Source organism: Bos grunniens, chromosome 2, assembly GCF_055505025.1.
Source record: "Bos grunniens cultivar Pamir isolate PY7600 chromosome 2, Bosgru_T2T1.0, whole genome shotgun sequence".
In the NCBI taxonomy this organism is placed as follows: Eukaryota; Metazoa; Chordata; class Mammalia; order Artiodactyla; family Bovidae; genus Bos; species Bos grunniens.
The window spans coordinates 118,214,326-118,238,844 of record NC_141166.1 but is presented as its reverse complement, the minus strand read 5'-3'; the positions used below and the strand labels follow the sequence as shown (position 1 = coordinate 118,238,844).

General features: G+C 41.1%; 1 protein-coding gene across 42 annotated transcripts in view; it reads right to left on the bottom strand.

Moving 5' to 3' along the window:
* Nucleotides 1–24,013, bottom strand: part of OSBPL6 (oxysterol binding protein like 6) — a 217,547-nt gene extending 193,534 nt beyond the window's left edge. For all 42 annotated transcript variants that reach the window (XR_015148130.1, XR_015148150.1, XR_015148141.1 and 39 more), the window contains exon 1: nucleotides 23,865–24,013. The gene's annotated coding sequence lies outside the window, so the exon portion shown is untranslated. The remainder of the gene's footprint in view (nucleotides 1–23,864) is intronic.
* Nucleotides 24,014–24,519: the final 506 nt, after the last annotated feature.

Sequence of the window (24,519 nt, the reverse complement as noted above, 5' to 3'; positions counted from 1 at the left end):
TCTAGTACTCTTGCCTGGAGAATTCCATGGATAGAAGAGCATGGTGGGCTACCGTTCATGGGATCGCAAAGAGTAGGACATGACTGAGCTACTAACTTTAATTCTTACATAGAACAAAAAATAGATGCTGATTTCCTTAAAAAGGTCAATAAGAGAAAGCCTAATCGCCTGACTTTCATATATTATATTGTGGAAAAATTAGATGCATAACCTAATTAACCAGCATATTGAATAGACTTGTACAGTTGAACATTATAAACTGACTCAATTGTGACCAACTTTAACAGTTTGAAATGTAACCTTAAAAGATGGCAGAATTAATACTTCTTTGACCAGCCTTGATACTTCTATAGCCAAGAGCCAAATGCTTCTAAAGTGTGACAAATGATCATTCTAATTAAAACTAATCAAACACTTAGCTGGGCTGCTTAGTGGTATAATGCCCTTAAGAGGATTAGACAAACAATTCTGGAAATATACAAAGCCATGGTGTTTGTTAATGAATTTCTGATAGAAAGAATAAAACATTTAGTGTTTCAGTAAATGACGACACGTAACTTCTCGTTCGTCCAAGTAACACTGACCAAAAAAGGATTTGGATATATGTACTGGAAATATTCTCTACTCTGTTGTCTGCTATTTTGCTCTCTGCCAGAGTTTTCAATGAAAACAACTTTAATACATTACCCCTTGATGATGAACACTCTTTATGTTTTATTTTAAAAAATCTTCGCTCACTTTTTCTAGGACATTTTTGTTTCACCTTTCTCAGGTCTATGATCTACCTGGAACTGTTACCAGAGAGCCAGGATTCACTAGAAGATCAGGTAAAATTCTGGGGACCTTCCTTCGCCAACATTACTTTCATTGTCATCATCCAAGACTAAGTACATGCTCCCTTATTTCTTTAAGGCCATCACAGCCATTGTCAAACCATAGAAACCTTAAGGCTTCTGCAACATTTTTTTCTCCCCATCCCATCAACCTTCATCTCTGACTCCCTCCTTACTTGATCTAGTTAATCACAGGCTATCCCTTCAACTTCTCTCTTTCTAACACTCTCATCTCCCCAGTCACTGATTCAACAGAACTCTCAATCTCAGTAAGAAGAAAGTATTTTGGACCAATTGGTTCTTAAGCACTTTTCAATGCAATATTATCATCTGAGTTACATATTTAAACTAAAACCTGGGAGCAGACATATGAGTTAATTTGTCAGGGGTAACTTTCTACCACCATCCTCAAAAAGAAATTACTAATTTCCTGTTTTAGTACAGTCATCACACCCATGCCTGAGAAGAAGAAATGAAGAAAGTTATCTCATGATTTGTGGGTAGTTGTTAAAGCATTTGAAGAAAAGAACCTTGCTTGTATTTAACTTATAAGCTATTGCTCTGAAGAGAAATGTCAAATGGCGTGTTTAAAACCAAAAAGAATCAACTAAAAAGCACTAGGATCTCCAACTTAAGGAAATGCATTTTAGCTTTTGTTTACTTTATTCCTGGCTTTGAAAAATGTAATCTCTAAACTGTTATTTCACATTATGTTATTTCACATTATCCTGCTCATAAAGAATAATTGGGCATTCTTCTCAAGGTATTTTTAAAAAATACTTCTTAAATAGTGAAACAAATAATTGTCAGTTACCTAACCCATAATAGACACTTAAGAATAGAAGTACAGCAGTGCTCTATCCAAATATGTGTTTGCTCTTAAAGTTTAAAGGAAAAACTACAGATCTTTTCTTCAGTGCTTTGAAATAATTGAGTATAAATACAAACTAAATAAACTTACAATGAGCATGTATAATAGCAAACAATGTACAGTGTAATTTTATATGAATCAATTAGCAAAAAATTACATATTCAACAGCTTACTGAATGCCCACTATGTACAAGACAATGTGATGTGAGAGTTAAAAGGAATACTAGATTGAGCTTTTTAGTTCTATGAAAGGCCCTTTAGTAGCATTAATTTGGGAGATTTAACAAGTGAAAATAAAAAACTACCCTAAGAGTTATCAGTCCCACCAAGGCTCACCATGACATCTGACAAGTCACTCAAAGACTAAAGGTTGAAGACACAATATCTCTGCAAGCCAGGGAACCATAGGATGGAGCCCCAAATTTTGGCAGTAAAATTAGTTTGGCCTCTAAAAAGACCCAGAGAAACTTAGCAGCAAATATATAAGCATCCTCAGGAGCAAATTAACAGCGAGATTAAGTGTGTGGATGGGGTAATGGTTGGGGCTTGGGGGAAACAGCAGAGAGGAGGGAAAAGAATGTTGATTTGTCTAGTGAAGGCTATGGTTTTTCCAGTGGTCACGTATGGATGTGAGAGTTGGACTGTGAAGAAAGCTGAGTGCTGAAGAATTGATGCTTTTGAACTGTGGTGTTGGAGAAGACTGTTGAGAGTCCCTTGGACTGCAAGGAGATCCAACCAGTCCATCCTAAAGGAGATCAGTCCTGGGTGTTCATTGGAAGGACTGATGTTGAAGCTGAAACTCCAATACTTTGGCCACCTCATGCGAAGAGTTGATTCATTGGAAAAGACCCTGATGGTGGGAGGGATTGTGGGCAGGAGGAGAAGGAGACGACAGAGGATCAGATGGTTGGATGGCATCACTGACTTGATGGACATGAGTTTGGGTAAACTCCGGGAGTTGGTGATGGATAGGGAGGCCTGGCGTGCTGCAGTCTGTGGGGTCGCAAAGAGTCGGACACGACTGAGCCATTGAACTGAACTGAACTGAAAGCAGAATTTCCCTTGCTGTTTAGTTGCTCAGTTGTGTCCAACTCTTTGTGACCCCATGGACTGCATCATACCACACTTCCCTGTCCTTCACAAACTTCCAGGAGTTTGCTCAAACTCATGTTCATTGAGTTAATGATGCCATCCAACCATCTCATCCTCTCTTGTCCCCTTCTCCTATGTCCTCAATCTTTCTCAGCATCAGGGTCTTCTCCAATGAGTCGGCTCTTCTCCAAAGAGTTGGCTCTTCACATCGGGGCCAAAGTATTGGAGCTTCAGCTTCAGCGTCAGTCCTTACAATGAATATTCAAGGACTGATTTCCTTTAGGATTGACTGGTTTGATCTCCTTGCTGTCCAAGAGACTCTAAGAGTCTTTTCCAGCACCACAGTTCGAAAGCATCAATTTTTCCATCTCAGCCTTCTTTATGGTCCATCTCTCACATCCATACATGACTACTGGAAAAATCATAGCTTTAACCACACAGACCTTTGTTGGCAAAGTGATGTCTCTACTTTTTAGTATGCTGTCTAGGTTTGCCATAGCTTAAAAGGGCAAGCCTCTTTTAATTTCATAGTCACTGTCCACAGTGATTTTGGAGCCCAAGAAAATAAAGTCTGTCACTATTTCCATTTTTTTCCCCATTTATGTGCCATGAAGTGATAGGACTGGATTCCATGATCTTAGTTTTTGAATGCTGAGTTTTAAGTCAGTTTTTTTCACTTTCCTCTTTCAAAAGCCTCTTCATCAAAAGGCTTTTTAGTTCCTCTTCACTTAGGGTGGTGTCAGCTACATATCAGGTTATTGATATTTCTCCTAGCAATCTTGATTCCAGCTTGTGATTCTTCCAGCCTAGCATTTCCACAGTAAAGTAAAAAACTGAAATGCTGCCTTTACATCCTGACACATGGAGGCTTCCCTTTGAGTTTAGGAAACTGGGTTTTATGCTAATGCTTCTTTTAATCATCAATCAGGATTACTAATTTTAGTCATATTTTTCTATGTGCTAGATAGTATTTATACACTGAAGACAACCAAACCAGTGTTAAGAATCCAAAGCATCCAATATACATATGCAACAGCCAATTTCCTCTCAGAAAATAAAAAAAATTCATAAGCTATCACTCAATAGTAGTTACACACAACACAAACACCAATGATACAGTAAATGTTGAGTTATTTAGACAAAGTTGAATTTGAAAGAAACTTTCTGTTTGAATATTTATTGAAATACTAAGAGCTAATATATTCTCTATGATCATTTTAGTTGTCATGTCTTTGATCATCACTTCTATAACAGGGATGATTCCGTAACACTACTGGTGACAATCAGTTAGTTTTCCTATGGGCCAGAAGAGCACAGAACACTCAACACAACTTAAAACTTAGCTCTCAATCAGTTCAGTTCAGTTCAGTTGCTCAGTCATGTCTGACTCTCTGCGACCCCATGAACCGCAGCACACCAGGCCTCCCTGTCATCACCAGCTCCTGGAGTCCACCCAAACCCATGTCCACTGAGTCAGTGATGCCATCCAACCATCTCATCCTCTGTCGTCCCCTTCTCCTCCTGCCCTCAATCTTTCCCAGCATGAGGGTCTTTTCCAATGAGTCAACTCTTCCCGTCAGGTGGCCAAAGTATTGGAGTTTCAGCTTCAGCATCAGTCCTTCCAGTGAACACCCAGGACTGATCTCCTTTAGGATGGACTGGTTGGATCTCCTTGCAGTCCAAGGGACTCTCAAGAGTCTTATCCAACACCACAGTTCAAAAGCATCAATTCTTCGGCACTCAGCTTTCTTCACAGTCCAACTCTCACATCCATACATGACCACTGAAAAAACCATAGCCTCAATAGTATCCCTATATTACAATTAAGGAAATCACTTGGGCAAATTTCTTAACCTTTTGCACCTCATTTTTCTCAGCTCTAAAATGGAGCTAATATTAGTACTCATAATAGCACTTACTGTGAATACTAAATGAGTTAATTCAAATAAAGTGCTTAAAACAACACCTGTCACACATAAACTGCATATATATCAGCCATTATTATTGTGTCTACATTTTCACCATGCTTAGACAATTTTTTTGCTAAGCCTTCCCATACATTCTTAGCAAAAAATGGTTTTTAAAAACAATCTGAAGGGCTAGACTGTCAGGGGATATGTAACAAATGCCTTAAAAGGTTTATTTCCCTTAATCTAGCCACTCTAGGAAATAACTGGAGTTGTACACAAAGATCTCTACACAAGGCCATTCATCAAGTTATTTATAATACCTCACTGCCTAGCTAGTATTAAGTATGGCATGTGCATAAAATGGAATATTCTGCATGTATTAAAAATTAAATTTAGCTAGGGAGGCTGTAAAAAGATTAGTGGTTGCCAGGGGTTGGGGGGAGGGAGGGATGAATAGGCAGAGCACAGATGACTTTTAAGGCAGAAAAAGTACTCTGTATAATACTACAATGGTGCGTACACGTTATTATCTATTTATCAAAACCTGCGGAATTTACACCACCAAGGGCGAACCATAATGTAAATTATGGACTCTGGGTGATGTGATGATGATGTGTCAATCAATACAGGCATGTCGACTGTAACAAATGCACCATTCTGGTGGCAGGAGGTGGGTGTTGATGGTGGGGGCTTGGCTTGCTTGGAGAAAGGGGGAACACAGGAAATCTGTGTGCTTTCTGGTCAATTTTGCCCTGAACCTAAAACTGCTCTAAAAATGAAATTCTATTTTAAAAATGAAGTTTAGGAGAATACTGAATGACACAAGAAATAAGAAAGCAATTTGTAAAGAATTAAAGGAATATACCTGAATATTAAAATTTACCTTCAGGTAAAATATACTGAGTTTACAATATACTTTTCTGAGTTTGCAAGTTGTCCTACAATGAGGTTGTATCACTTTCAACATATAAAATCTTTTTAGGACTTTTCTTTAAAATATCACCCAGTTTTCAATTCAAAGTTATTGAAAGAATGATAACCCTGTATGCGAGACAGCAAAAGAGACAGATGTATAGAACAGTCTTTTGGACTCTGTGGGAGAGGGAGGAGGGATGATTTGGGAGAATGGCATTGAAACATGTATAATATCATATAAGAAACGAATTGCCAGTCCAGGTTTGATGCAGGATACAGGATGCTTGGGGCTGGTGCACTGGGATGACCCAGAGGGATGATACGGGGAGGGAGGTGGGAGGGGGATTCAGGATGGGGAACACGTGTACACCCGTGGCGGATTCATGTTGATGTATGGCAAAACCAATACAATATTGTAAAGTAATTAGCCTCTAATTAAAATAAATTTAAAAAAAAGAAAGAAGGCATGTAGTTAAACAGAAAAGAAATAATCATTGACATTAACTGATACTTCTAACATCTCCATAAACCAAAAACATCTCACCAATTACTTAAAATCCTGTAGCTTTGAGATATTATGCATTTATTCATTCCACAAATATTTACTGAAATATGAACTGGGGCCTGGAAATAGAGCAGCACCTAAGCTAGACACTGAATATTAGGAGGCAAACAATAGCAAGTAAACACCCAAGGAGGGAGCTGTTCTCAGACTAGGATGCACCACAGGTGATGGACGTCTTTCACCAGAGTGCTGGGGAAGGCGCCTCTGCCATTAGAGCTGAAAGGTGAGGAGGAGCTGTCAGGCAAAGAGGTGGAGAGTTCTAAAGAAAGAAAAGAATGAGTGCACAGGCCCACAATTGGGAATAACCCAGCTTTATTTAAAGAACAGCAAGGAGGCCAATGTGGCTGGTCACCAGTAAATGTTGGTCTTAACTCTCCATCAAAATGCCTTGAGATTACTAAACAATTATTAGCTAAAACTGGTGAAGTGTTCAGGCTTTGGGGCCAGGCAGGCTGGGTTTGATTTCAGGTTGGTCGTTTATCACAGACGAAAGGACTGTGAGCTGGTCACCTCCTCTTTAGACCATGGCTTGCATATCTGTAAAATGGGAGTAATAATACCTGCTGCAAAAGCAGCTGAAAGGCTTTAAACGAGAGGATGACTATCTTGAATATTTCAGACAATGTACGGCAGACCCCCCCCAAAAAATGCTAAATGAATGGTAGGTAGTCTTAAAAGTGTTCTTTAAGGAGTTAGAAATTAGAACCTCCCAGAAATTTCACAATGTTTGAATCACATCAAACAAACTATACCTTAACTGATGTGATGTTTTTTCAGTTATATGTCATATCCTAGAAATTCTGCTATTTCATGCTATTTTGTCAAGAAAAGCCAATGAATCCCCAACAAAGTCTCTCTGGCCCCAAGGAAGATGAGGAGGGAATGTTTTTCATGATTTTTCTTCAATTTTCATTCTCCTTAAATACATTTTCTATAGTATTTGTGACAGCCCATTTCTCTTCCTAGAAATTCTTTCCTCTCTTGACTTAGGGACATGAGTCTTGGTCTTCTGCCTACTTATCAAACTATTCCTTCTCTACCTCAGATTTCTCCTGTTCTTCCCATCCCTTAATGATGTCATCATTCCTACATTTTTGTCCATGCTCCTCTTATCCATAATACCTCCTCAGATGCTTCCCAGCCTCCAGAGATACTCATAGTACGAAATCACATTCTCAGCATGACACTTAACTCATTACATTTCATGTTACACTAAATTATGTCTTATCTCCCCCATTGGATAGGCAGGTTCTTGAAAGTAGGATCAACAGCTTAATCATCTTTCCTTCTCCCTTAAGACCTAACAAAGTCTCTTGAACATAGTCATTGCTATAAGTAACTAAATGAGTAAGCATATAAAATACTTTTAACATTATTAACATTTTAACAGAGCCTTGAAAATTCTGTTGACAATTTTCTTCTCTCTCTCAAATTAACTTTTGATGTATAAGAAGGCATAAGAGACACTGATTGTATTTACATTTTATACAATGAGTTTTCTAATTAATGAATATTAATATATCTAATTTTCAATTAACATGCTAAAAATAATAACAGCTACCACTTACACAGCACTTATATGTGCCCTTTCTAGGAAATGTATATGCATTAATTGTACCCTCTCAATAATGCTTTGAGTTAGGTATTATTTTTAAATTTCTCCTTCTACAAGTGAGTTAACTAGGGCAGAGAAGGGTTAAATGACTTATTCAAAATTGCATGATTTATTCAAAGTTACACAGCTGCACAAAACAAAGTCGGGATTTAAACCCAGGTGGTCTTCACTCCAGTCTAGACTTGTAATCCTGAACTTTATCTAAATAGTCATTCACCATAAAAATCTAATTTTACATAAGCATTTTAAAACTCATTTAGAACTTTTTATAGAAACTTGTTATCCATAAGTAATATATTTTTCCTGTAATATAAACAAATACATCTGTATTAACTACACCAAGTGAAGAGTCTTTAGTCGCTCAGTCATGTCTGACTCTTTGCAACCCCATGGATTGCATCCCACCAGGCTCCTCTGTTCAAGGGGTTTTCCAGGCAAGAATACTGGAGGGGGTTGCCATTCCCTTCTCCAAGGGATCTTCCTGACCTAGGGATTGAACCCAGGTCTCCTGCTTTGCAGGCGGATTCTTTACTATCTGAGCCACCAGGGAAGCCCCAGTTTTGGCTAAAAGTACACATATACAATGTACTGATGCATACTTCATAATGTCAACTCTGCATTAAATATTACAATATTTTAAGTTACTTTATCCTACTTTTGAATGCTTAACAGTATTATCAACCCATGTGGAATTTTCTTGAGTGTCTTGGGAAATTTACATTTCCATATAGATTTTTCTAGATTCTGTATCTATTTTTAAGTTCAACAAAAACTAAGAATTTTCATAAATATGTACCAAAAATCACACTAATGCTACTTAGCATAGGTGTCACATAGGACAACCACAATAATGTTACAATCTTGCTGAAAATGACAATTTAATTTATGATGTCAGGTTTTTAGAGAATATTTAGCCTTAATTAATTTCCTACCACTAGAAAATAATCTCCACTATCACAAAGTCTGCTTAATTCTCAGATGTTGCAATACTTAAAGCTTTTAGGTTAATAAACTCAGATATTGTAATGGAGAATTATACTATTAAAATGCAAAGTGAACTTCTAATCAACAAAATTCTTAATATGTGATTAGCAACTGCTGGAAGGCCTGATTTCTCAGCAGTTAATATTTTTTTAAGAAAAACTGTTTCAGTCTTTGCCTGACCAAAAGTAAAAATATCCAAAAGTGCTCAAAAGCAAAATTCCTTTGTCTTAAAAGTAACCGCCCCAAACCAGACATTTTTTTGCTCCTTTAGGAGTATAAAACCTAATGTACATACCTTCCACTCCAACAGGCTCACTCTCCAGGTCCTTGCACTCGCCGTTCCCTCTACTAGGAAAGGATCTGCCCTAGCCTTTCCCACAGTCTAACCCTTCCCTTCATTCAGGCTTAGCTCAAATGTTACCACCTACCAAGGCTTTGCTTGGTCAGTCCACCCAAGGATGCCACTCTTTAGGGCTGAATCGTCTCCCCAAAAGAATTACACTGAAGTCCTAACCCCCCAACACCTAAGAACATGACCTTAATTGTTAAAAGGGTTGTAGAAAGGTAGTTAATTGAGATGAGGTCTTACCAGTGTAGGGGTGACTCCTAATCAATTATGACTGGTGTCCTTATATAAAGGAGAGACAGACAGAGACACAAAGAAAGCCATGTAATGAAGGAGGCAGAGACTGGTTATACTTAGTAAGCAAGGAATGCTTACTAACACAAACCAAGGAATGCCTGGGGCTGCCAGAAGGTGGAAGAGGCAAGGAAGGAGCCATCTTGATTCTGGACTTTAAGCCTCCAGCACTGAGAAAAAGTACTTCTATTGTTTTAAAGCAGCCAATTAATGGTACTTTGTTATGGCAGTCCTAGGAAACTAATACACCCACCACCACCACCATCACCACCAAATGCTCTTGCCCCATTCAGTTCAGTTCAGTCGCTCAGTCATGTCCGACTCTTTGCGACCCCATGAATCGCAGCACGCCAGGACCCCTGTCCATCACCAACTCCCGGAGTTCACCCAGACTCATGTCCATCGAGTCAGTGATGCCATCCAGCCATCTCATCCTCTGTCGTCCCCTTCTCCTCCTGCCCCTAATCCCTCCCAGCATTAGAGTCTTTTCCAATGAGTCAACTCTTCACATGAGGTGGCCAAAGTACTGGAGTTTCAGCTTTAGCATCATTCCTTCCAAAGAAACCCCAGGGCTAATCTCCTTCACAATGGACTGGTTGGATCTCCTTGCAGTCCAAGGGACTCTCAAAAGTCTTCTCCAACACCACAGTTCAAAAGCATCAATTCTTTGGTGCTCAGCCTTCTTCACAGTCCAACTCTCACATCCATACATGACCACTGGAAAAACCATAGCCTTGACTAGACGGACCTTTGTTGGCCAAGTAATGTCTCTGCTTTTGAATATGCTATATAGGTTGGTCATAACTTTCCTTCCAAGGAGTAAGCGTCTTTTAATTTCACGGCTGCAGTCACCATCTGCCGTGATTTTGGAGCCCCAAAAAATAAAGTCTGACACTGTTTCCTCATCTATTTCCCATGAAGTGATGAGACTGGATGCCATGATCTTCGTTTTCTGAATGTTGAGCTTTAAGCCAACTTTTTCACTCTCCTCTTTCACTTTCATCAAGAGGCTTTTTAGTTCCTCTTCAATTTCTGCCATAAGGGTGGTGTCATCTGCATATCTGAGGTTATTAATATTTCTCCCGGCAATCTTGATTCCAGCTTGTGCTTCTTCCAGTCCAGCATTTCTCATGATATACTCTGCATGTAAGTTAAATAAGCAGGGTGACAACATACAGCCTTGACGTACTCCTTTTCCTATTTGGAACCAGTCTGTTGCTCCATGTCCAGTTCTAACTGTTTTTTCCTGACCTGCATACAAATTTCTCAAGAGGCAGATCAGGTGGTCTGGTATTCCCATCTCTTTCAGAATTTTCCACAGTTTATTGTGATTCCTGTCCTTATAGTTCTTAATGCCATTTAAAACAGCAATGTACTTTTACTGACTGTGTGTATTATCATGTCAGTTCTAGGAGAGCAGGGACCTTTTCTGATTTCTAAGCACAAATATTTTGTCAAATAAATTAACCATCCTGTTAAGATTAGAGAAGGTGAGAATGATAACTCATTGCCAATATTCACAGCAACTGTAAACAAAGTCTAATATCCAGATCTAACCAGCACTAACTAGACTTCATGCCATCTTAACTATTTTGCTCTATCTGTAAAATGAACCCCTGAGCTAAAGAAAAACAACCTCGGAAAAATAAGGGGTAAAAAACATTCCCTACTTACTACTTCAAAGATGTGGCTGAAAAAAAAAAAATTACTTCAGTATTTCCCATATGTCAGAAGATAGACTCACCTCCTGGAAGGGCAGCACACACAGGTATCAGAAAGCTGACTCTTAATGGAAGGAGAAAACAAAGATCTGGGGAGGAGTGGAGGCAGTCAGTTAAAAGTCAAAGAAGAAGAAGATTTCTAGGGTTATTTGGTAAAGGAGCAATTCATGCAGCCCCACAGCCAAAGTCTTCTGTATTAAAGAGGAGAACAAGAACGTACACTTGTAGGGAGGACTTCCCTGGTGGGCCAGTGGTTAAGAATCTGCCTGCCAGTGCAGGACATGTAGGTTCAATCTCTGGTCCAGGAAGATTCCACACGTCCCTGAGCCAACTAAGCCCATGCACACAACTACTTGAGCCCTCTTTCCTAGAGCCCCTGTTATTCAACAAGAGAAGCCACTGCAACGTGAAGCCTGCACCCCACAGCTACAGAAAAGCCTTCGCAGCATCGAAGACCCAGCACAGCCAAAACAAAAACAAAAAAATTTTTAAACGTACACTCAGTCCAGAGTTACTACTGTCATTTTATTGGACTCTGTTGTTGGTTGTTGGGGGGGGGGTCTCCATGTGCAATTTTTTTAATGTGAAGTATAGAAAACATTCTAGAGAGGTTTCTATTCTTAAAAAAGAAAGGCTTAAAATTAGGAGAAGAGTTCATAATTAACAGGGATGTCACTTTTTGGAAACGCTTCTTTCCTTGATAATGTTAGAAAAACACAGAGTTGCGAAGCAGGGAAGTGCGAAGCAACCACAGAGTGGACACCTAAGGAGCTCTGAAGACAGAAAGGAATGAGAAAGAGCTCTGGCCCTAAAAAAGGGGTGCCCTTCTAACTTGGGAAAGCAAATCTTACAAGAAGGCAACCAAATGCAGTCGCACAGTGAACCTGGGAGAGAAGGATAAGCCGCTGGGCTGCAAGGAACTCTGACTGCCATGCGGGGTTCAAAAAGGGAAGAGAGCATCCCAGGCAAAATGGCTGCACGACGGAGGCTGCGAGGGAACAAAAGGCCTCTGTTGGGAAGGGGCAGAGCTGCACCCTGGCAAGGAGCCAGAGGTGGGCTGACCTTGTGACTGATGACTGCTTTACCTCGGACTGGTCAGAAATTGGGATTTTTCTACTTTGACTTTCCACATATAATCAACCAATTTTCAAAGAATCAGTTAAAAAAAAAAAAAAAACCTGCTGAATATAACTGCAGCTGGTATTTGATTTCCAAGTCACCTCTGAATTTACAGGGACACAGGGAAGGTTGGCATTAAATCAGTTACCACTGGACAAGTCTAGGGAAAAACTGTAGTTATTTTGGTCTTCTGGCTATTTGGATTTTAGGCAAGTGGGAAATTAAGGCATGATTAATAATTGTACTTTCTGTCTTCATAAGACTTAATAGTTCTCCAAGTGTTTTCATGTACTAATTGGAAATATGGTCACTCCAATAACCACTGTTTTGCTGTCATTTATCAGATGAAGCTCCCAGGTGTTACTGGCCCAGGGTCAGATGCTTAACAAGCAGAGAAGCTGGGAACAGAACTTGGGTATCCATGATATTAATACCTCCTCCAGGGCTCTTCCTGTCAAACGATACTGCTTCTCCAAAGTGGGTACTGTGATAAAAATCACCAGAAGATAGCAGGCCATTTTCAAAGAGCGATACAGTAAAGGGGGGAAGAAAAAGTTGAACGTCTGGCAAGAAGAAGCACAATACCATGTTTACGTGTATTTTATTTAACATATGCTACTGAGTCTCTTATAGAAATGTAAACGTTCATTCATGTCAAACTAAACTTGCTCCTAAACTCCCACTGGGAACCAGACACATTAGATACACAGGTTAAGGATCAAATGCATCCTGAAATTTCAAAAGCCAAGGAAAGTTACGTAAGGAATCTTCTAGATACTGACACACATGCCCCAAAGAGCTGGCCAGTGCCTCCTCTTCTGTGATAAAGAGTTTCTCTGACCTCTCTCCACTTACCTCTATCATTCTCTGCTCTTCAAATCACCCTACTCTGACAGCCAACTCTTCTCATGGTACACTACTACGAGGCTGCTGCCTATTCCTCCTAGTTTCTAAACAAACTTGAAAAAGACCATAGATACTAAACTATCAGAACTTCCAAAGAGAAAAGTAATGCATGTATTTAGTTGATTCATTTATCAGGATACATATTTAATTCTCGGAGAAGGTGATGGCCCCCCACTCCAGTACTCTTGCCTGGAAAATCCCATGGACGGAGGTGCCTGGTGGGCTGCAGTCCATGGGGTCACTAAGAATCAGACATGACTGAGTGACTTCACTTTCACTTATTTAATTCTAACTTCTAAAGGTTAAAAGAAAGAGACTGATGTAACATTTCCCCACTGTATATTTGGTGAGTGTCATTCCTGATTTAAAATGACCAATTCCAAATGAAGGCTATGTCTATTAACTTCGCATAAATATGTATTAATGATGATAATTAAAACTATTTTTATTTCTTTTAAGGAAAATTATTTTGCAGTACAATACCTCTGGTAGTTACCAAGTTTTTCCTTTTCTTTAGTATAACTCATAGTTATTCACATTACTGCTTTTAAAAGCCATATCAGCACATAATTACTCTTCCCAAAGTTATGACCCACTAACCATTCAACTGTTTCCTTAGCTTTCTCCTTCTTACTATTCTATAACTTAGTATTAGATACCCTTTGTGGGCATTAGGGGGGTAAAGACAAGATGAAACCATCACCCTATGAATGCATGAGTTTAAGAGTAGAATATCATAAATGGTTTCAGAAGTCATTAGAAAAATATTCCATGAAATGGTTTATTCAAGGGATGAAGGGAATCATCTTAGCTATAAAACAAGGAAGGTGGAAGAGACAGTGATTCCCAGAATGGGCACTTTTAAAAAATGCACATTCCTGGACACCATACCAAACCTCAAGGGTAGCAGAGGACCTCAAGCCTGTGGCCTATAAAATGACTTTCTCTCCACTTTATCATGTCAGCTGCATCTTATGAAGTTAGGCTGCCATGACTACCATCTCTCTTTCTGTGTTCTACCAGCCTCAGGCTTCTGCCACCACCTTCTTTGATGTCTGTTCCCCCTGAACTCTCATCTGCACCCTGATCCTAACCAACTCCCTTGAGTCTCCTTTCCAGGAAGACCTGTTAGCTAGGGCACAGTGGCAAGGGCAGGGCGACTGCACAGAACCAAGGTCGTGCCAACTCTGTCCCCAAGGGCAACCGCTGCCAGTTTCCCTCCTCTTTGAACTTTAGCCTGTCAGGGTGGCAGTGAGGGTGAGTCTTTATGACAACTATATCATGTTCCTCTATCAACATAGAACAGGACCCAACGTTGCAAAGGAACGCTATTGGTTACAATTACTCAACATTCTAGATCAACACAAGGGATCCTCAAGAAATTTAAAAACTATCTCGGCTTGAATACATAATATGTTCAGATATTTAAGAGTTGAAATAGTAGTGGAGGTATACTTAAACAGTATGCTAAATAAGTGTCCTTCTCATTCCCACCCCAAAAACCCAGTTCTCTTCCTTGGAGCTAATCACTGTTACTAGTTCATTGTGTCACCTTCAAGAGATAGTCTCCAGAGTCACAAACATAAGCACATATTTAACATCAATGACCACAAACTGCTCTGCACCTAGATTTGTTCCCTTCTTACATCTTAGAGATCATTCCACGTCAGCAAATACAGAACCACTCCACAAATATAGATCATTCCACATCAGCTTTATAACAGCTACCTAGTCTTGTTTCTGCTCCCTATTTAACCAATCTCGTATTGATGGATCTCTTGCTCTCTAAATCTTTGTTGTTATAGACAATGCCACAGTGGATGTCTTGGTGAAATTCATTTTGCAATGTACAAATACATCTGTAGCAAAATTTCTTAGATTTCCTGGGATGAGAAGACAGGTGGCTTCTTAATTTTGGCAATATTGCCAAATTGCTATCCACAGATGCTGTGCCATTTTGTACCCCTACTAACCTGGGATTTCTTTGGAAGGAATGATGCTAAAGCTGAAACTCCAGAACTTTGGCTACCTCATGTGAAGAGTTGACTCATTGGAAAAGACCCTGATCTGGGAGGGATTGGGGGCAGGAGGAGAAGGGGACAACAAAGGATGAGATGGCTGGATGGCATCACTGACTCGATGGACGTGAGTCTGAGTGAACTCCGGGAGTTGGTGATGGACAGGGAGGCCTGGCGTGCTGCGATTCATGGGGTCGCAAAGAGTTGGACATGACTGAGGGACTGAACTGAACTGAACTGAACAATGTATGCGCCCATCAGTTTCTGTGAAGCCCTGCCACCCCAAGGAATTAACAAACATTAAGATCTTTGCCAATTTAACAGGTTAAATAGTTTCAAATTGCATTTCTTTATGAGTTGAGCATAATTATATATTTTTAAGTGCCACTAGTAATTCCTTTTCTGTGAACTGTTTCTTCATTTCCTTTGCCCCTTTTCTAGTAGATTAGCAGTCATTTTTCTCATTGATACATAGGAGCTCTTTGGATATTAAGAAGTAAACCCTAGTCTATGACACATTAAAAATAGTTTCTTCCTGGTGTGATGATGTTTTCTCTTTCCTCTTACACATACATACTGCTGCTGCTGCTGCTAAGTCACTTCAGTCGTGTCCGACTCTGTGCAACCCCATAGACAGCCTCATACCAGGCTCCTCTGTCCCTGGGATTCTCCAGGCAAGGACACTGGAGTGGGTTGCCATTTCCTTCTCTGATGCATGGAAGTGAAAAGTGAAAGTCAAGTCGCTCAGTCGTGTCCAACTCTTAGCGATCCCATGGACTGCAGCCTACCAGGCTCCTCCGTCCATGGGATTTTCCAGGCAAGAGTACTAGAGTGGGGTGCCATTGGCTTCTCCCTTATACATACTACCTTTTCTTGAATGAAATTAATTTATCAATTTCCATCTTATGCCTTCTTTTTTTTCTTTAAGGTGTTTAAAAACTTTGTTTTAAGTGTAGAAATAGACATCTTCTACAATGAAGTGAAGTGAAGTGAAAGTCGCTCAGTTGTATCTGACTCTTTGCGACCCCATAGACTATCTAGTCCATGGAACTCTCCGGGCCAGAATACTGGAGTGGGTACCTTTCCCTTCTTCAGGGGATCTTCCCAACCCAGGGATTGAACCGAGGTCTTCCGCATTGCAGGCAGATTCTCTACCAACTGAGCGATCAGGGAAGCCCATCATCTACAGACCATCTCTTTAGATTTACATGTTTATTTCTTCTGTTGGCATTTTTTGAAATAAAACTGGAAGACAAGCTGGGATATAATATATCCATCTACTTCCTTCCATGACCTTCCTGTTCCATTTTACTGAGTTTCTACAGAATTTGAACTCTTCTTTTCCCCGCTTTCTTCCTAAAGTTTCCTACATTTGCTTGACCTACCTTGGAGATCACACTCTTTTTATAGTTCTTGCTCAATTTGAAGTTTATTGAGATCAAAAAGAATTTCATTAATGGCTTTCATAATCAACATGCCATTCAAACTGCACTACTTTTTCTATTTTAGGGAAATTATACCACAAAAACTGTTCAGATTGTTGCCTGATGGGGTGTGAATATGCAAAAGCTTGTCTAGCTGCTAGAGACAAACAAAAAGCAAAAATGTTACCTTAATTTCAAATAAATCAGACTTTCCTCTTTATCTCCAGAGATGACATGTAACAAAAATGTTTTAATTGCAATGTTCCTTTAGATACTTTATTCTTTAAACTTTAGTAGTATGTTACTGGTAGCAACACTGTATTATGTATAAAAATATACCAAGGTAACTTCAAATTTATGATAAAACTTAAGCACTGGTTTAGGAGCTGTGAAATAAAGCTATTGCTGGAAATTGAGGCCACGTTTATTTTAGATTTGACTTTTGAAAAAAAAAGATTCTAAAAATATACTGCTGTTGTTCTCCCTTCTACTTCCACACTTTTCAAAAGGTGAATAGGTCTGTCTCAAGAGTTATAGTAAGAATTGCCTCAATAAGATACAAGGTAAAAAAGTAAGAGCTGATGTCCTGTTTCTGACAACTCCCTCTACACTTCAATTTTGTCTCATATTAGCTTATGGAAAGAATGACAGTTTCTTTTACTGATTTCAAAACAAAACAAAAGAAAAAATAATAAAAAAGTTGTGCCTGAAATGAATCTTGTTTTTTTTATAAGTAGCCGCCTGGTTCCTGTGTCCTGAAAAAACAGGCACTTGACCCTTGGTGTAGCTTCTGTTCGACTTTTTATCACGGGAACGGATTGGTCTGATTTCTTGGCCCTCGTCTTGAATTGGCCATATACAAGGTCCCTGGCCAGTGGACTGAAGGCTTTGTCTAAGACGACATGGGTCAGCTCAGAGGATGTGGGGGAGGGTGTTTTATCTTCCCCGTTGTCGTTTGAGGTTTTGATCTTCTCTGAGTAAAGAGGCCATTTATCTTTGTAAACACATAACATTTTGCTTTCTCCAGTTTTCTGTTAATGGTGAAAGAATGGAAGCGAATAAAGTTTTACTGATTTTTGAGACACTAAAAAAAAAAAAAGAATGACAAAGAAAAAGAGAGAAGCACAAGGTAATTTAATTTCCCCTATCCTTTCCCATCCATTGAGTTAAAAGGCAAAGCTATGGGTATCAAAATAGCAAACATCAAAAAATTTTAAATAATGATATTTATTTAATCCCTCATCACACCCTCAAAAATGAAGACTTTTCTCTAAAAATCTAAGAAAATCTTCAGAATAAATGTTCAATTTCACTTCCTATACCAACCACTCAAAGAAAATGACAGAAAGCAAGCTTAAAACCCACTGAAGATGTTGCTATTGATTCATCTTGTTATTCACCTACCCATAATGTAGGGTTCCTGTTACCACCAAAAGAAGTAAATTATTTGGCACACTATCTTCTAAAGGAGCTGGCACCTCACTGGGCAAGTCTCAGGGCCTCAGTTTTTCCACTTGTAAAATGGGAGAGGTTGGAATTGGAATAAAAGATTTTTTTTAAGCCCTTCTCTCTTCATGGCAAATAGATGGGGAAACAGCGGCAGACTTTATTTTGGAGGGCTCCAAAATCACTGCAGACGGTGACTGCAGCCATGAAATTAAAAGACGCTTACTCCTCAGAGGGAAAGTTATGACCAACCTAGACAGCATATTCAAAAGCAGAGACATTACTTTGCCAAAAAAGGTCCATCTAGTCAAGGCTATGGTTTTTCCAGTGGTCATGTATGGATGTGAGAGTTGGACTATAAAGAAAGCTAAGCACTGAAGAATTGATGCTTTTGAACTGTGGTGTTGGTGAAGACTCTTGAGAGTCCCTTGGACTGCAAGGAGATCCAACCAGTCCATCCTAAAGAAATCAGTCCTGAATATTCATTGGAAGAACTGATGTTGAAGCTGAAACTCTAATACTTTGGCCACCTGATGCGAAGAGCTGACTCATTTGAGAAGACCCTGACGCTGGGAAAGATTGAGGGTGGGAGAAGGGGACGACAGAGGATGAGATGGTTGGATGGCATTACCGACTCAATGGACATGAGTTTGAGTAAACTCCGGGAGTTGGTGAAGGACCGAGAAGGCAATGGCACCCCACTCCAATACTCTTGCCTGGAAAATCCCATGGATGGAGGAGTCTGGTAGGCTGCAGTCCATGGGGTCGCTAAGAGTCGGGCACGACTGAGCGACTTCACTTTTACTTTTCACTTTCATGCATTGGAGAAGGAAATGGCAGCCCACTCCAGTGTTCTTGCCTGGAGAATCCCAGGGACGGCAGAGCCTGGTGGGTTGCCGTCTATGGGGTCGCACAGAGTCTGACACAACTGAAGCGACTTAGCAGCAGCAGCAGCAGCAGGGAGGCTTGGCGTGTTGCAGTCCATGCGGTTGCAAAGAGTCGGACACGACTGAGCGACTGGACTGAACTGAACACCTCTAACACCGTGTGTGTGTGTGTGTGTGTGTGTGTGTGTGTGTGTGTTGCTCAATACTGTCTGACTCTTTGCAACCCTATGGACCGTAGCCCGTGAGGCTCCTCTGTCCATGGGATTTCCCAGGCAAGAATACTGGAGTGGGTTGCCATTTCCTTCTCCAGGGGATCTTCCTGACCCAGGGATCGAACCCAGGTCTCCGGCATTGCAGGCAAATTTTTACCATCTGAGTCAACAGGGAAGCCTTCTAACACCTTATCTAATATAAACGTCATTCAAGAATCAGCACATCAAGGAAATATAAGTATTTTCAGTGTCTGGGTACCTTCTTCATATATTTTATGAATTGACCTCTAGGTTTTATTGAATAGAAAAATATACAATCCATCATCTCTAAAGGAGAAGATAACTTTTGTATATTAATCATGAATTCTTTGTACTCAGTCTCATAATCCTGGTGATATTAAATATTATATTAAATGATAATCTGCCAATATTTTACTTAATTATTTTTACCTATTTAAAATTATTTTTATGTACTTAAGCTTATTTTTTAATTTACTTAAGCTTATTTTACAGGTTAAGTAACATACTTAATGTTCTCTCTAGCCTAGTTATCCCTTAGATAGTCTTGGATATCAAACTATCCAAGACTATAGTGGCCTTGGAGTGGCCTCCTTGGAGTAGCTCTGTTTGTCAACTTACTATATAGATTTTCTGAGACATTGGCCCTATCCATTGGAATTCTCTCACCTGGAGTAGTTTTTATTTTCAAGTAATCTGCAAAACCACTGCAAGAAAGAGTCTTCAGACATTTCTGCTTCTCGTAATTCATCACTCTATTAACATTATCCTTTTACAGATATTTAGCATTTGTTTTATACTATATTTTAAGAAAAACTACATTTATACAAACACAATGTAAGTGAATACCCACTTATAAGAAAACATTTCACATAATCCACCAGGAACTTCGTCTTGAAACCATCAAGATTTAATATGCTCTTGAGATTCTGTAATACCCAAATTGGACCTCTTAATAACCATTCATCTTTGTCTATTTTCTATTTTTCTCTTTAAAAATCAATTCAACACTGTCATGTTCCATTCCCAGCAAATCTGAACTCAACCATCCAACTATCCCTTCCCTAATCTCTGTCTTTCTCCTACTTGACAACATGTGTCTTCATGACAATAGGACTTAACCATGAATAAGTCCTTTTACAGCTTCTGTTACATAAATCTGGAAAAAGTTTAGGGAACAAAAGAAAAAATAGACACTTCATGCAAATTCTAAAACCAAAGCCAGATCCACCCCACACACATGCATACATATTCAACAGTGATTTGTTTTTGGTAGATGCTGTTTTGAGTAGATTCTTAAGGGCAGGCATGTTTTTGACCCAGCATCTAACAAGGCATCTGGCACATACTAGGTGTTCAGTAAATGAAGGTTGAACAAAGAAGAACATGCAATATCACTGCCACATGAGACCCACAGGAGTGACCAGCCAAGGGTTTGGTAATCAAATGGATGGACATAGTGTGCGTGTGTGCTAAGTAGCTTCAGTCATATCCAGCTCTTTGTGAACCTATGAACCACAGTCTGCCAGGCTCCTCTGTCCAAGGGATTCTCCAGGCAAGAATACTGGAGTAGGTTGCCATGCCCTCCTCCTGGAGATCTTCCCTACCCAGGAACTGAACCCGCATCTCTTGGGTTCCCTACACTGGCAGACAGGTTCTTTACCACTAGTACCAGCTGGGAAGCCCAGGAATGGATACAGAACTACTTCCAAAGTTCATGGAGACTCAGAACAACACTAGAAGGGCAGACCACCAAGTTCAGTAACTGACATGTCAGTATCAGAAAACATATGTCAGTTATCCCTAAAATTAACTTTAGTTCATATTCTTTATCAAAGCTACTAAGTTCACTCTGAATTTCAAATCATTGAATATATCTATTCAGGGGATGTAAGGAATGTATAGCTGAAGCAGGGGATGTGGATAATCATCCCTGAATAATAAAGGTTTATAGTCCTTTATTCTCTTAGGAGCTTCTTTTTTGATAACTTCTGACTTTAGTGGTAAACAACAAGGTTTTTTTCTTGGGAGGTCTTTCTTTCTTCTCTCTTTCTGTCTTAAAGATGTTGCCACATTGTCATTCAACTGCTTTTGGAACTACCAGCAAGATGTTCTCCAAATCACTATGCCAAGGGAAAGCAATTTAACACACACACATACACGTATGATTGTTTGTATTTGATTATTTGTGTTTGCTTGTTTCCCTGGCTTCTGTAAGTTAGTACAATTTTGGAAAATAATTTGGCAATTTCTATAAGTTGAATATTCACATATCCTACACAATCAACAATTCTATACCTTGGTATTCACCCAAGGGAACACCTGCCCGTGTACCCCAGGAAATATGAATGAGCAAAGCAGCATTCTGCAATCTTCTTAAAAATGAAAAAAAAAAAGGGTTATTGGTGGGAGAGCAGGGAAACATTTTGTTACAGATACATGATGGAACATTGTACAGCAGTGTAAGTCAATGAACTTACAACATAGACGAATCATAGTGACATAATGTTGAGTGGGGAAAAAAAGTTTCACACATCAACAGATAGTATATGAGACCTTTTCTCAAAATCAAAAACAAACTAAAAAAAGGTATTATAATTATTACTTAAGCTCTGCAGTTAAACAACAACAACAAAAATCCTCTTTTGAGAATTCGTGCTTTATCCTTCCATAGAGGACCACAAACTTCTATCTACTTATGCATTAACCTAATTCTACAATTATAGAATTACGTATAATTCTATACAATTCTTCAACAATGCTACAGATATTCAACAACAAATATTTCATCTTGGAAGGACTTTACCTTTCTTTTTGGAATAAAGTTAACTAACACAAGGTTAAAGCAATCTAAGGACAAGAAAACTTATTTTAAGCAATTCTGTAAAAGTCTAATAGAATCACATTTTACTATAGCCAAGGGACAACTGATAAATCATCATAATCTGAAACTAAGATATCCCAAAAGGAATTCATCCACTGATTGTAGAATTGAGCTATCAACATCAAAACTGAAAATATGGGCAAACCCTGGATTTTTTAGGCTTTCTAAAAGCAAAGATTTTAATTTCAAAATGCTGTGTTTCTACTTGGAGAAAAAAAAAACATTATTTTTAGGGGGAAACACATGACATTCCGCGTAAAAGAATGATAGGAATAATAGTCCACCTATCAGGGCCTTCCTTATAACCCAAGGAGGGCTATGCATACATATTCTCTATAGGTGATTATAGCCCAGTTACACTGCAGCTTCCCTTCGACCTTGGGAACTCTGCTCATTCTGAGTTACTGCGAGGTCTTCTGTTTCATTTATTATTAGTCTTTGTATCTGCAATGCTGTAGCACTGGATAGGAATATCAACATTGTGAGGTCGCAGTACCTAAAACTGTAGAAATGCTTCCAAAAAACCAAAAAAGGAAGGAGGGAGGGGGGAAAAATACTACCAAGAGGAAAATAAAGTTAATGATATTAAGATGGCCTATTAAATTTTTTACTTTTGGAGAGAGACCATATTTGCTAATCATCTCTGTGAAATACAACTATCCGTTAGCATACAATTTTTAAATTTAAGAAAAGACAGTCAAGAAAAAAAATTGGTATGGGGAGGGGGGAAATCACAATTTACTAAAACTAGTCCAGCGATTTAAAAATGGAAATTCGTATAGAGAAAAATCCTCTAGGACTTTACATCTGGGAGAAAGAAATAATCTGGCACCCCTGTGGGTTCACTTAGTTTCGTGTCAATTGCTTCACGTCCATTATGTAATGCTTTCCCCAGCTTTAAGTCTCTATGTTTAAGCTACCTTCAGGTATATAACAGAACTGCTACAAAATCAGTATCTGGCCATAACTTTCAAAAACAGCTCGAAAGATGTCATGCAGATATATCTGTATTCAGCAGAGGTTTTTTTTAAAAAATGTGCTGGTGTCATTACTTCTCCCCGGCTTCCTCCCCAGGTCTCCCATCCCTTCCTCCCCAGTATCTCCGGCCACACGTTTTGCGGGCAGCTCCCGGCTGGATGCAGGGGAAGCACGTCTTGACTGCAATGCCAACCCTGTCCCGGTCTGAACCAGGGAAGGCAGGCTCGGGCCCGGCCGGGGGTGTGAACGAAGGCTGCAGAGAAGGCTGCAGGGGAGCCAGCAGCGGGTGGGCAGGGGTGCCCCGAGAGGGCAGTCCGCAGTGCACGCGCACAATAAAACCCAATGCACAACTTCCCAGCCGCTCCTCTCGGCTCCCCAGCTTCCCAGAAAGGTGCGGCGTAGGCGTTAGCTGGAGCGGGCGCGGGCGCGCGGGTTCAGTTCTCCGCCGACAATTACATCAGTCCCTGTCCCTGCCCCAGCTTCCAACCCAGCAGCCGGGGCGCGGGGAGCGCGGGGGGGATGCGGGCGGGAGAGCCGGGCGCCCGGAATTCCCTACCACGAGGGGGAGGGGAGGGCGGGGAGCGGGGACCATGACCCAGACGCCCCCTCCCACCACGGCCGCGGGGCGGGATTGTCACCGCCACCTCCCGCTGTCCAGCCAGGGGAACCCCTGGAAGGCTACGACGCCTCGGGGGCCCAAAGCGGGACTGCCCGGCCGCGCGTCCCTGAGGGTCCTCGGCCCTCCGGCCGCGCACAATGCCCCCGGGCCGCGGTGCGGGCACCGTAGTGTGGTTCCGGGTGTCCCCTCCGCAGCTAGGACACCTACCGGGAAGACGAGCAACGGTGCAGCCGATGGTGTGGTGGCAGCGACGGGAGGCGGGAGACGGCCCCGGCGGACGGGCGCGCGGGCCGGCCGGGGAGCCGAGGCGCGGGCGCCGCCTGCGTGGAGCCGCGGTCTCCGGCACCCACAGCGGCGGCGGCGGCGGCGGCGCTGCGCCTCCAGTGGTCCGCGGCGCCGCAGCCCCTCCTCTCCCACGGGCGGGGCGCGCTGGCGGGGCGGCGCTCCCGGCTCCCCGCCCCCGGCTCCCGCTGGCTGGCGGAGCCGGAGTGGAACCGCTGGCTCGCCGGACCTGCTGGACACCTTCTCTGAGCCTCCGGGAGAGCCGCGGGCTGGGCGCGCCGAGCCTCGGGACGCGCGGGGGTCTCACTGCCTGGGCTCACCCCCAGCCGGCCCCGGTGGGAACACCCCTGCTGTCCAGAGACCACAGCCGTGGAGCCCCTTACCCGGCAAACCCGGGCCTGAGCGCCGTAGAAACGACCCGGTTCGCCCTAGCTCCAGCCAGCGGAGGTGGACCAGCCCTGGCTCGCACGGGTTAGCCCAGATGGTCCCAGCGCTCGGGGCCGGGAGAGCAGCCGCTCGAACACCGTGGGAGAGCGGATTCGGAAGAGAACAGCAGCCCGGTCACCTCCCCGGGGACGAT